The 10193-nt window shown below is 32.0% G+C and overlaps 1 non-coding gene and 2 pseudogenes across 1 annotated transcript; all 3 read left to right on the forward strand.

The window, feature by feature from the left end:
- Positions 1-2145: 2145 nt before the first annotated feature.
- Positions 2146-4218, forward strand: LOC111288960 (protein MICROTUBULE BINDING PROTEIN 2C pseudogene; annotated as a pseudogene).
- Positions 4219-4614: 396 nt separating this feature from the next.
- On the forward strand, positions 4615-6075 carry LOC111288962 (uncharacterized; annotated as a pseudogene).
- Positions 6076-9876: 3801 nt separating this feature from the next.
- LOC149519262 (small nucleolar RNA R71) lies at positions 9877-9983 on the forward strand. The gene has a single exon (XR_016341978.1). It is a non-coding gene; the product is annotated as a small nucleolar RNA R71 (small nucleolar RNA).
- The last annotated feature ends 210 nt before the right edge of the window (positions 9984-10193 follow it).

Here is a 10193-nt window from a genome sequence, read left to right on the forward strand (position 1 = left end):
CTTGCCATGTATTGCTGTTTTTCACATCAATCATTTTTTTTGCTTAACGCGTGGAAAGTTAGGCCAAGATGCTTGGGCTTTTCTTTTTTTTTTTTTTCACATGTACTTAGTCATTTTAAATAAGTTTTAATAAGGCCAAATGGGCTTTCATTTTATTTAGACTTCATTTTATTATTATTATTATTATTTTAATTTTGATTTTGTTAATTTTTTTAGTTTTTAGTTTTTAGTTTTTAGTTTTTTGAATTTTGAATTTTTTATTATTTATAATAATAATAATAATAATTACTATTATTTTGTTTGGTTTTTTTGCTTAAAGGCCAACAATAGGTCATTAATAGGCTTTAAGGATACCTTTATCGGGCCAATGCAATGAGCCATTTTGGACATTTAATTGGACAAATGCAACTGGCCTCACTATGGGACCCACATTGGGCCTCATCATCAAGCATTTAAAAATTGATCGTGTAATGGCCCTAAAAAAATTATGGTTAGTTAAGGCCTAATTGCAAAATCAAGCTCGAGTTAAAATAATAAAATGTCCTGAACAAAATTAAGTGTCTACAAACCTTGAGTAGGTGAATTTTAGAGCACTTATTCATATTTTAAATCTCATGCACGTCCATATTTCACAAACCTTCATAAAAATGATAGTATTTTATATAAAGATAATAGAGACATGTGCATAAAAATCATATCTAAATTAAAGACATGCTTAAGAATTCTTTTCAAGTTCCCACTAATTACATCCTTAAACTTCATATCATACTTTAGTCATTCGAGAGAATCTATAAGATATATAAAAGTTGTCCCCAATTGATTTTAATAAGCATAGCTCAGCAATGTAAAATAAAATCATTGGGGGGTAATTTATGTCTTTCTTCTTCTCTAGAAGTTTCTTCTCTAGAAGCTTCAAAGTATTCCCTTTTTCACTCTTTTTTTTGGTAATTTATGTCTTTCTTTTTCTCCATAAGCTTTTTCTCCAAAAGCTTCAAAGCATTCCCTTTTCCATTTCTTTCTTCAAATCCCTATCACTCATGATTGAGTATTATTTTTAGTGTAATGAAGAAGATTTTTGTGAGAAAAGGTATTGCAATTTTTTTTAAATGAATTGAAAATCTTGCAGAAGTTTCAAATCTTCGACTCAGTTCCAATGTAATACAATAAAGCTATAAGAAGGGAAAAGAAGGTGTTGGAGTTTCTTTCATGGAAAAGTGTATGTATAAAGGTTAGAAAGGAAGTAATGTAAGTATGTCCTTTTTTTTTTAATTTTGTGGTTTTTAATCTAAATGCTTGGTTTTAGCATCAAGGTGTTATTCAAATTTGTTTAATTTGTAGAAAAATGAGTTAGGTTTTGATCAGTTTAGTGGGATTTTGGGGTTTGTGTTCAATTGGGGTTTAATTAGTTTTTATTGTGCTAGGTGAATTTTTTTACTATGAACTATGATACTTTGAAAATGGTAGAAAACATGAAAAAAATAATGTGCCTTTTTTCTTGCATGTTTTTGCATTTTTGTTGATTGCTTTTGCTTTGATGAAGTTAGGCTAAGAGTTGTGGTTAAGGATGCACGTGAGTTTTTATGCATCGGCCCATTTACATGTGTTTATGGAACTTTTTTCTTTGCATGCATTGATAGAGATTTTGTTGGGTATCACTATTATCTTTATTTGTATTGTTTTTATGCATGCATGAGTCTTTTATGGTGTTTGGTATTTGAAAATTGTTGACAATTTTTGGCAAAAGCTGAGCTTTATAAGAGGAAAGAGAAAGCTGTAAAGAAAGAAGTTCTTTGTCAAATTCAAGAGGTTATTAGATGTGTATTTTGTGAAAATTTCATGTTTCTATGAAATTTTCAAAATTGTATGTATAATTTGATACTCCATTGATGTTTCATGAAACATTGTAATTGAAAATCATGAAATTTTCAGATGAAGTATCAAATTATATGTATAATTTTCAATTACAATGTTTGATAGTTTTGAAATTATACGAATCAGATGGAGTATATGTATGTATACTCATTTGGTACTCTAGATATCCAGAGTTTGATAGTTTTCGATTGTAATGTTTCATGATTTTTAATATGAAATTGTTTTTACTATCAATTTTTGCTCATATTTCTAGATTTTAATTTAATAGCTTTCCTTCTGTGAGGTCATTTTTTTTTCTTTTATTTTCTTTACATGAATGGGCTATAATTCTATTCTTTCCATTCATGAAGGCTACTGACGTAAAAGGGAGGAATGCAGCTTAAACCATTCCTATGAGAAAGAAAAAGGACCAAGCAGACCAAAATGATAGTAATAACCAAGATGGTGACAACTACTCAATCTTTTCCTCGAAGGCTTTATCAATGGAAAAAGAAAATGAGGAGTTAATTGCATTGAGGGAACAATTGGAAGATATGCAAAGAAAGTTACTAGAGAAAGATGAGCTTCTCAAATCAGCAGAGATTTCGAAGAACGTGATCAATGATCTTCATGTAGAACTTGATAAATTGAAGGGACATGCAATAGAAAAGGACTCTTTAGTCAAGTCTATTCAGATGCAACTCTCCAATGCCAAGGTATATGGCTTTTATGTCTTTCTGCTAGAAACGTTTTTCTTTAAAAAAAAAATGATTTCATATATTATTTTAGTGTATCATAATTACCTTTTCAATATTTATCTTTGAAACTTTGATGGGGGCGGCAAGGTTCGAGGATGAATAAACTTGGAGTTTATGTGGATTGATATTATTTGCTGTAAGATTTATATTTTTGTTAGCTAATGTTTGAATGAGAAATTATTCCATAATTGACATATCAAAAATAGTTACAACTACAAGAATTAATTGTATTGCTGGAAGATTTTGAATGATTTTGTAATTATTGTTTGTTTAATTGGTTGTTTAAATATATCATTAAAAATGTTTCGTTTGATTTAAAAATATGATTATAATCCATTATATAAGGTTGCAGGAGATCTGGTCCTCATTTTCCATTTTATGATTTCTATGTACGTAATTTAACTACTGAACAGAGATGTGTACATTAAATGTATTCATTGCGAAACCGCTTCTTCCCTTATCATTATTGATAAATATGCCTTTCCTCAGATTAAGCTTGCAAACAAGCAAGCTGCTTTGAAAAAGACACAGCGGGAAGCAATGACATCTAAGCAAAAGGTAGAGGGGCCGCAAAATGATATAGACTCCATGCAGGGAGAATTTTCACCATTTATGGTGTTTTTAAATGGTTTGACAAAGAATAATCCCACTACACGTGCTGAAGATTATGAGGTAGCACCATATGATTTGGATCATCTTCCTTATATAGTAAGCTCAAATCCTATGTCTAAAATCAACTTATTTTGTCTTGATGTTGTTTCCTTTTTGTTAAAAAAACAAATTTATAGATATATCAGTTACAAATTTTTTTGTCAATGAAATTGATTGAGTTGTATCAACTTGAATATAATATTCTTTTTTATTTCTTTCTTTTATCTTTTTTAAACCTCAACCAATAATGAAATAGCCAAATTTGAATATAAAAGCTTAAATGTCTTGATGAATTGGTTAGTTTAGTCTGGCCTTTATTGTATCCCTTCGTTTTGACGTTCTTTATGTTTAGAATCCATTCTTTTGGCGGAATATTAATGTTTATTCTTCAATTGATGACTTAACCTAAGAATTTAGGAACATTTGCATAAATATAAAAAGAATACAATGCCATCATTTGCATGTGTCTATGGATCACCCTTACCCAATTCCATCATTATAAAAAGGTAAAGATTAATTTATCTTGAGGCACTCATCCTTTGGTTCCTTTTCATCACTATTTATTATCTATACCATGAAATAATCGTGCCAAGGCAAATGAACGAAATAGATAGTGATTGAAATGATTCAATTGATATTGACTATATTTATAGCTTTCAAGCCTCTATTATGCAATGGTACACATACATACATACATACATTTACATATATATATATATATATATATACACACACACACACCTCTATTGAAAACTTTTTCATGCTGCAAAACTACCTTTTTTGGCATTCAATTACCCTTACCAAAAACATTTTAGGGCAGATTGCAAATGCATTTTAGACGCTGCTTACCTTTTGGGATTTAAGGAGAATTCATATTAATGCTGTTAAAAGCACGAATTGGTTATTTAAACATTTGTTTTGATAGATGGGAGAAGACTGGAATGATAGTACGGTCTAACGAGCAAACTGAAGCAAGACAACAAAATAAGACAAAAGCGGCTATGGGAAGGGAAAGAGCATTAGCTTATGCATTCTCACACTAGGTATCCTTTTTGTTAGGCTTTTAGTTCGCAAAATATGTATCGAATTTCAATGTTTTAGTGCTTACAAACTAATTTAAACAACCATTTTTTCAACAGTGATCATGGAAGAACTCTTCTTAATCAGTGAATCAGACATTTATGGATCCAAATAATCCCCATTAGGGTTGTAGTTGGTTAGAGCGATGGATGGCGGCCCGACCATAGGAGATCCGAAGCACAACAGATGACAATGATCATGGCTCAGTTAAAAATATGGGTGTCCGTTCCATGTCTATGGGTGAAATAACCCGTTCTTAGAAAAGATCTTAACAATGATAATAACCCGTCTCCAACACCCCCAAAATCAAGTCGACCTCCCAGTCGCCCGTCTCTTTCAAGTTTCAACTCCATCCCCCAAGACACCTTCTGTTTCATTAGATTCCAGTAAAATAAAAGTGCCAAGCCCAAGGGGGAGTCAATGGAAAAGTGATGAGGACTCAAGAAGCATGCTCAGGGTCCAGTCTGATCGTTACAGGAGACATAGCATTGCAGGGTCATCACTGAGAGATGATGAGAGCCTTGCAAGCTCACCTGCAGCTCCAAGTTACATGGCATCGACACGATCAACAAAAGTCAGGTTCCCATTGTCAAGTCCATTGCGATTAAAGAAAAATGGAACATTCAAGATGGGAAATAACTTTCATAGTATGAAAGAAGAAAGATGGAAAAAGTTAAACAAGAGACTTTTACCACGATGAAAGAAAAAAAGTCATTTTTTGCCATTTATCTTTTTCATCTCTCTACATCCACTTAGTTTGTCTCATTCTCCACATCGCAGCTCAAGATTCCAGCAGAGAAGCTCTAGAATTTACAATTGATATCACCAGTGGAGCAAATATATTGACCTAAGCAATGGCAGCTCCAACGATGAACATCATTCTCTTTCATTCAAGCTCAATTGTCCACTACCAAGAACCTACATAGCAACTCTGCCAGCACTTCCTTCTAAAAGGGAAGTTTTGGTGTTTGCTAACCAAAGGCTGGCAGTATTGAATCCAGTGATACAAAAATAATGTCCATAATCACCTTAGTTCCTCTTGGCATCACCAAAACTTGGCTGGGTTCAGACATATGCAATTATAAAGGATTCTATTGTGATAATCTTCCTGATAACAAGTCTGAAGTAGTTGTTGCCTTTATTTACTTCTATGGATTTTAGCTTTATCCCCTTACACTAGATGGTTTTTTTATCAGCTACCTAACATTACATTACTCCATGCGAATTCCAACAATTTTATGGGTACTCTTTCGCCAAACATCGCCAAGCTTCATTATCTCTATAAGCTTGATACAAGTAACAAACAATTTTCAGGTCCATTTCCAAATGCTATTCTAGGCAGGCATTAGTGGTTTAACATTCTCGGACATTCGCTTCAACTTCTTTACTGGGTCAATTCCTGCTCAGAATCTTGATGCTCTCTTTATCAACATGTAACAACAATTTCATGATACAACTGCCAAAAATATTGGCAACACTCAGGTTCTTTTCTCACTTTGGCCAACATCAAGTTCAACACTTCGAAGAAGCATTTTCAAAGCCTTTTCTTCTTTAGCCGAGGTTCTAGGCTTAAACGATCAGCTAACAGGTTGTCTACTGAAGGAGTATTTTAATTATTTTGTTGTCAGAATTAATGTATTCTGCATTGAAACTCAAATGTTATACCTAATGCTTATTGTTGAAGATATTAGTTGTGCTTCTTTGGTTTCACAAAACTTTCTGCTTTTCTGAAAAAATAACACGGTCTAATATGATTAACAATAGTGCAGTATACTACTTATGCCAGTTACACTTTGACTTATTATGACTCATGCATTATTCTGTCAGGGCAAAGGTTCAGATAGAGATGGTGATGATCAAGTAACTTTAGAAGATATTGCAGTTGTTATGAGAAAAAGAAAATTGCCACGGAGATATGCTCGAGAATTCATGCGTTGCACTAGAAGAAATCTATTTTTAAAATCTTTTGGTTGGAAACAGTTTTTGTCCTTGACGGAACAAAAGGAGCCAACCATTCTTTGAGCATATACTTCTCTTTGTTTAAGCAAGTCTGGGACCCTCCAAAAAAGTGAAATACAAAACTTAAAAATGCTCTACTTCCAGCAAATGAAGACAATGTTGCTGCTATGATGCAATTTTTAAGTGTAGACACTGAAGAATCTATTTTACATGGACATTTTGGCGATTTTATGCTTCTGTTGCCTTCTGACCGACTGCTTCAAGATGATCCTCAGTAAGATTGATTTTTCCATTTGAAGAATCTTATTTAGAAACTCTAGCTGAAGCACAAGCTCAAATTTCGTTTAGTATTGAATTGTCTTTGGTTTGGGCTACATTTTTAGAAGTTCAAACTTTAGTTTTGCATTTTAATTATTGAATTACAGTTTGTAGATTCAGTTTGTGATTTTTTTTACTGCAATGCAGTATTGCTCTGTTCTTTTTGGTTTGGATCTTTCATTTGAATAGCATGTTTATGCTGGTTATCTATATATATGAAATATTGGTTATTGAAGTGAACTATTGGTTGTTTGTGTGAGGTGCTGTGTTTCCTATTATATAATTTATATTCTACTTAGTTCTTTGGGAAACTGATTTTTTTCTCATACTATTAGTATTCTCATCCTCCTAAATTACTCCCACAGCTAAGCTAAAAGGATGGTTATTAACTTAGACTCCAATGAGTTTCATTTGCATAGTTTGTGTTACTAAGCTTTACTTTTTTGCAATGATGGAATCTCTATTTTCTAGATTTTTGGGAAGGTTTTGCCTAAAATTATTGGTCATGGAAAACAATTAATAATGGTTATTTTATTGGTTACTTATCTATTGATGGAGACCCCATTTCCCTTGGTTCTCCTATTATAATTACACTTCCTCTTATTGTAATTACACTTTAGTTTATATTAACAAAAGAAGGAATAACTTTTTAAAACCTATTTGTAATAATGTTTTATATTAAGATTAATTTAACAAAAAGTTATAAATATATAAAAAAAGCCCTCGATGAAGCAAGGGCAGAAATCTAGTATATATAATTTCTAACTAAGTGAATATCATAATGAAGTTTAGCAAGTTAATTTGGTTTGAAAAGCAAAGATAAGTTAAAAGTAAAAAGTTTTCTTTTCGTCCCACACTTAAATGGAATCATATATCAAAAACTCAAAGGAAAAAAAAAATACTCCCTAAAATTCTTTAAGGTTGAATATCCACAATGAAGTTTAGCAAGTCAATTTGGTTTGAAAAGCAAAGATGAATTAAAATTAAAATGTTTTCTTTTCTCCTTACACTTAAATGGAATCACATATCAAAACCTCAAAGGAAAAAAAAAAAACTCCCTAAAATTCTTTAATGTTGAATAGCCACGATGAATCCTCTTGCTTTTTTTCATCCCTAAAAAGAAACTCAAATAAAAACATTAAAACATACATATCCTAATAAAAGAATAAAAAAGCATAGCCATTAAAGTAAAGTTTGAGCTACTTCCTAAGTAGTGGTAGTTTTGGTCAAGCTTGACCATCCCTAAATCTATTTTAAATCCTTTCTTCCCTTTGGAGGGAGTTTTCCTTGTTGCCTCATTCTTTGTGGTATAACATAAACATACTTGGTTTAAAGAGGTAAGCTAACTCTCATAGCAGGGATTACATAAATTGAGCTTGAGTTTTTTGAGGGGTTGACATAGCTAGATCTAGGATTTGTTGAGTTTTTCAAAAGGGTAAGAGGTTTTACTAATAGGTTAGATTCTTTTAGGGTTTCCTTAAATTCTTTGACTACACTAACACCTTCTTCATGTCTTATCACACCATACCATGCAGATACAAATTACATTTTCTTGTGTCTAAACCTAAGGGTAATGTTAAACTCATATACATCTATCAGGGCTTTAGTAGTGAACAAGAAAGGTCTACCTAAGAGTAATGGAGCCTCATCATCTTCCATATCTAAAATAGTAAAATACACAAGAAAAACATATTCTAACTTTCACCAAGACATTTTTTAGCATCCTTTGTGGTAACTTAACAAATTGATCAATGAACTTAATGTTGAATGTAAAAGGCTTTAGCTTTCCACAACCTAGCTATATAAAAACATTCATAGGCATTAAATTTATACTTGAACCAATATCACAAAGAGCATTAAAGAATTTAAATTTTCAAATCATGCAAGGTATAATAAAACTTTCTAGATCTTTAACTTTTTTGGCAAGAATTGTTAAAGCCCAAGGTTACAATCATTTAAGAATATGGCTTCTTTTAGTTTCTTGAATAGCTCATTTTGAATAAGCTTTAGGATAGGTGGTTCAACATTAAAACACTGCTTATACATTTTGGCAGTCATCTTTAGACTTTGTTAAACTTTCTCTTGAATCTTTTTTTTTTCTTTTTCATGGTCTTCTTCTTGGGGATCTTCTTCTGTCATTACTCCTTTTTCTTGGTTATTTTATGCAGGTGCACATTGAGCTACCTTTTCAGGTAAATACTTTTTACTAATGCTCTCCCTATTAGTAGTAGCATTAATCTTTCTTCAAGAGACCCTTCAATGTATTCTTTTGGATTTTTTTCATAATCCATCTCATCATTTTCTTTCTCAGGGTCTTTTTCATTATTTTTAATAGCTTCAAGGACCTCTAATGCCATGGGATCAAAACTTTCCAAGATTTTTCTACCAAGTCTTAAAAGTTTTTCATTTTTCAAAATGTCTTCCTTTCCAATAAAATCCATTTCAAGTTGTTTTACAAAATTAGGTAGGTTGACAACTAATGCTTCATCATCTTTCTTATCAGAATCGTCCATCCTAACATCCCCTAAAGAACATATTGCATTGCATCTCTTCTTGCCTTATCTTTTTAGGTTGTTTTTAGTGTTACTAGGTAGGGTACCTATTTGGCAATTTGCTATGGCTTGGGCAAGTTGACCTATTTGATTTTTTAGGTTTTTAATAGATGCAACTTAGCTTTGGATGTTGGCATTGTTAGCTTGTATCAACAGGGTCAATATGTCTTCAAAGGTAAGTTTTTTTTCTTAGGGTAGGTTATATTCATTGGATTGGTGCGGTAGCTGTTGGTGGCTTGATGGTTTGGTTGGTTCCAAAAAAGGTTTGGTTGGTTTCACTAGCCAGGATTGTAAGTATTGCTATAGGGATTGTTGTTTAGTTTGTTTTGTTGGATGTAGTGGATAGGTTCTACCCTATATTGGCAACTTTTTTAAGAATAGGTTTTATCATATATGTCATAAGATATAAAGGGACTTTGTATGGCATTAACAGGGTTGGCTTGTGTTTAATTTCCTAGGGCTTCAATATTTTTTGTAAGGGCAGCCAATTAAGAGTTAATAGCATCAACTTTAAATAAACTAATAAATTTTTTACTAACCTTTCCTTCAATGCCCTATTGGTAATTATTAGCAGCTATCTCTTCTAATAGCTCATTAGCCTTTTCTAGAGTATTGCTCATTATAGCCCCTCCAGTAGTTGAATCTAAAGTGGTTCTCATAGGTGGTGTGAGACCATTATAAAAGATTTGAATTTGGAGCCATTGGGTAAACCATGATGTGAACTATTTTTAAGCAATTTTTTAAATCTCTTTCATCCATCATATAGAGTTTTACTATCAGCCTATAGAAAAGTGGTGATCTCATTCTTTAGTTTTGTAGCCTTTTTTGTGGAAAAAATTTTGCTAAAAATTTTTGAACCAAATCATCCCATGTTGTAATTGACCTTGGTGGTAAAGAAGACAACTAACTTTTCGCCTTGTCCATAAAAGAAAAAGGAAACAATCTTAGTCTTATAGCCTCATCAGAAACACTATTGTAACGAAAAGTATCATAGAGTTCAAGAAAATTAGAAATATGGAGATTT

This window comes from Durio zibethinus, chromosome 4, assembly GCF_047325235.1.
Source record: "Durio zibethinus cultivar Kanyao isolate XHJ-2024 chromosome 4, ASM4732523v1, whole genome shotgun sequence".
NCBI lineage: Eukaryota > Viridiplantae > Streptophyta > Magnoliopsida > Malvales > Malvaceae > Durio > Durio zibethinus.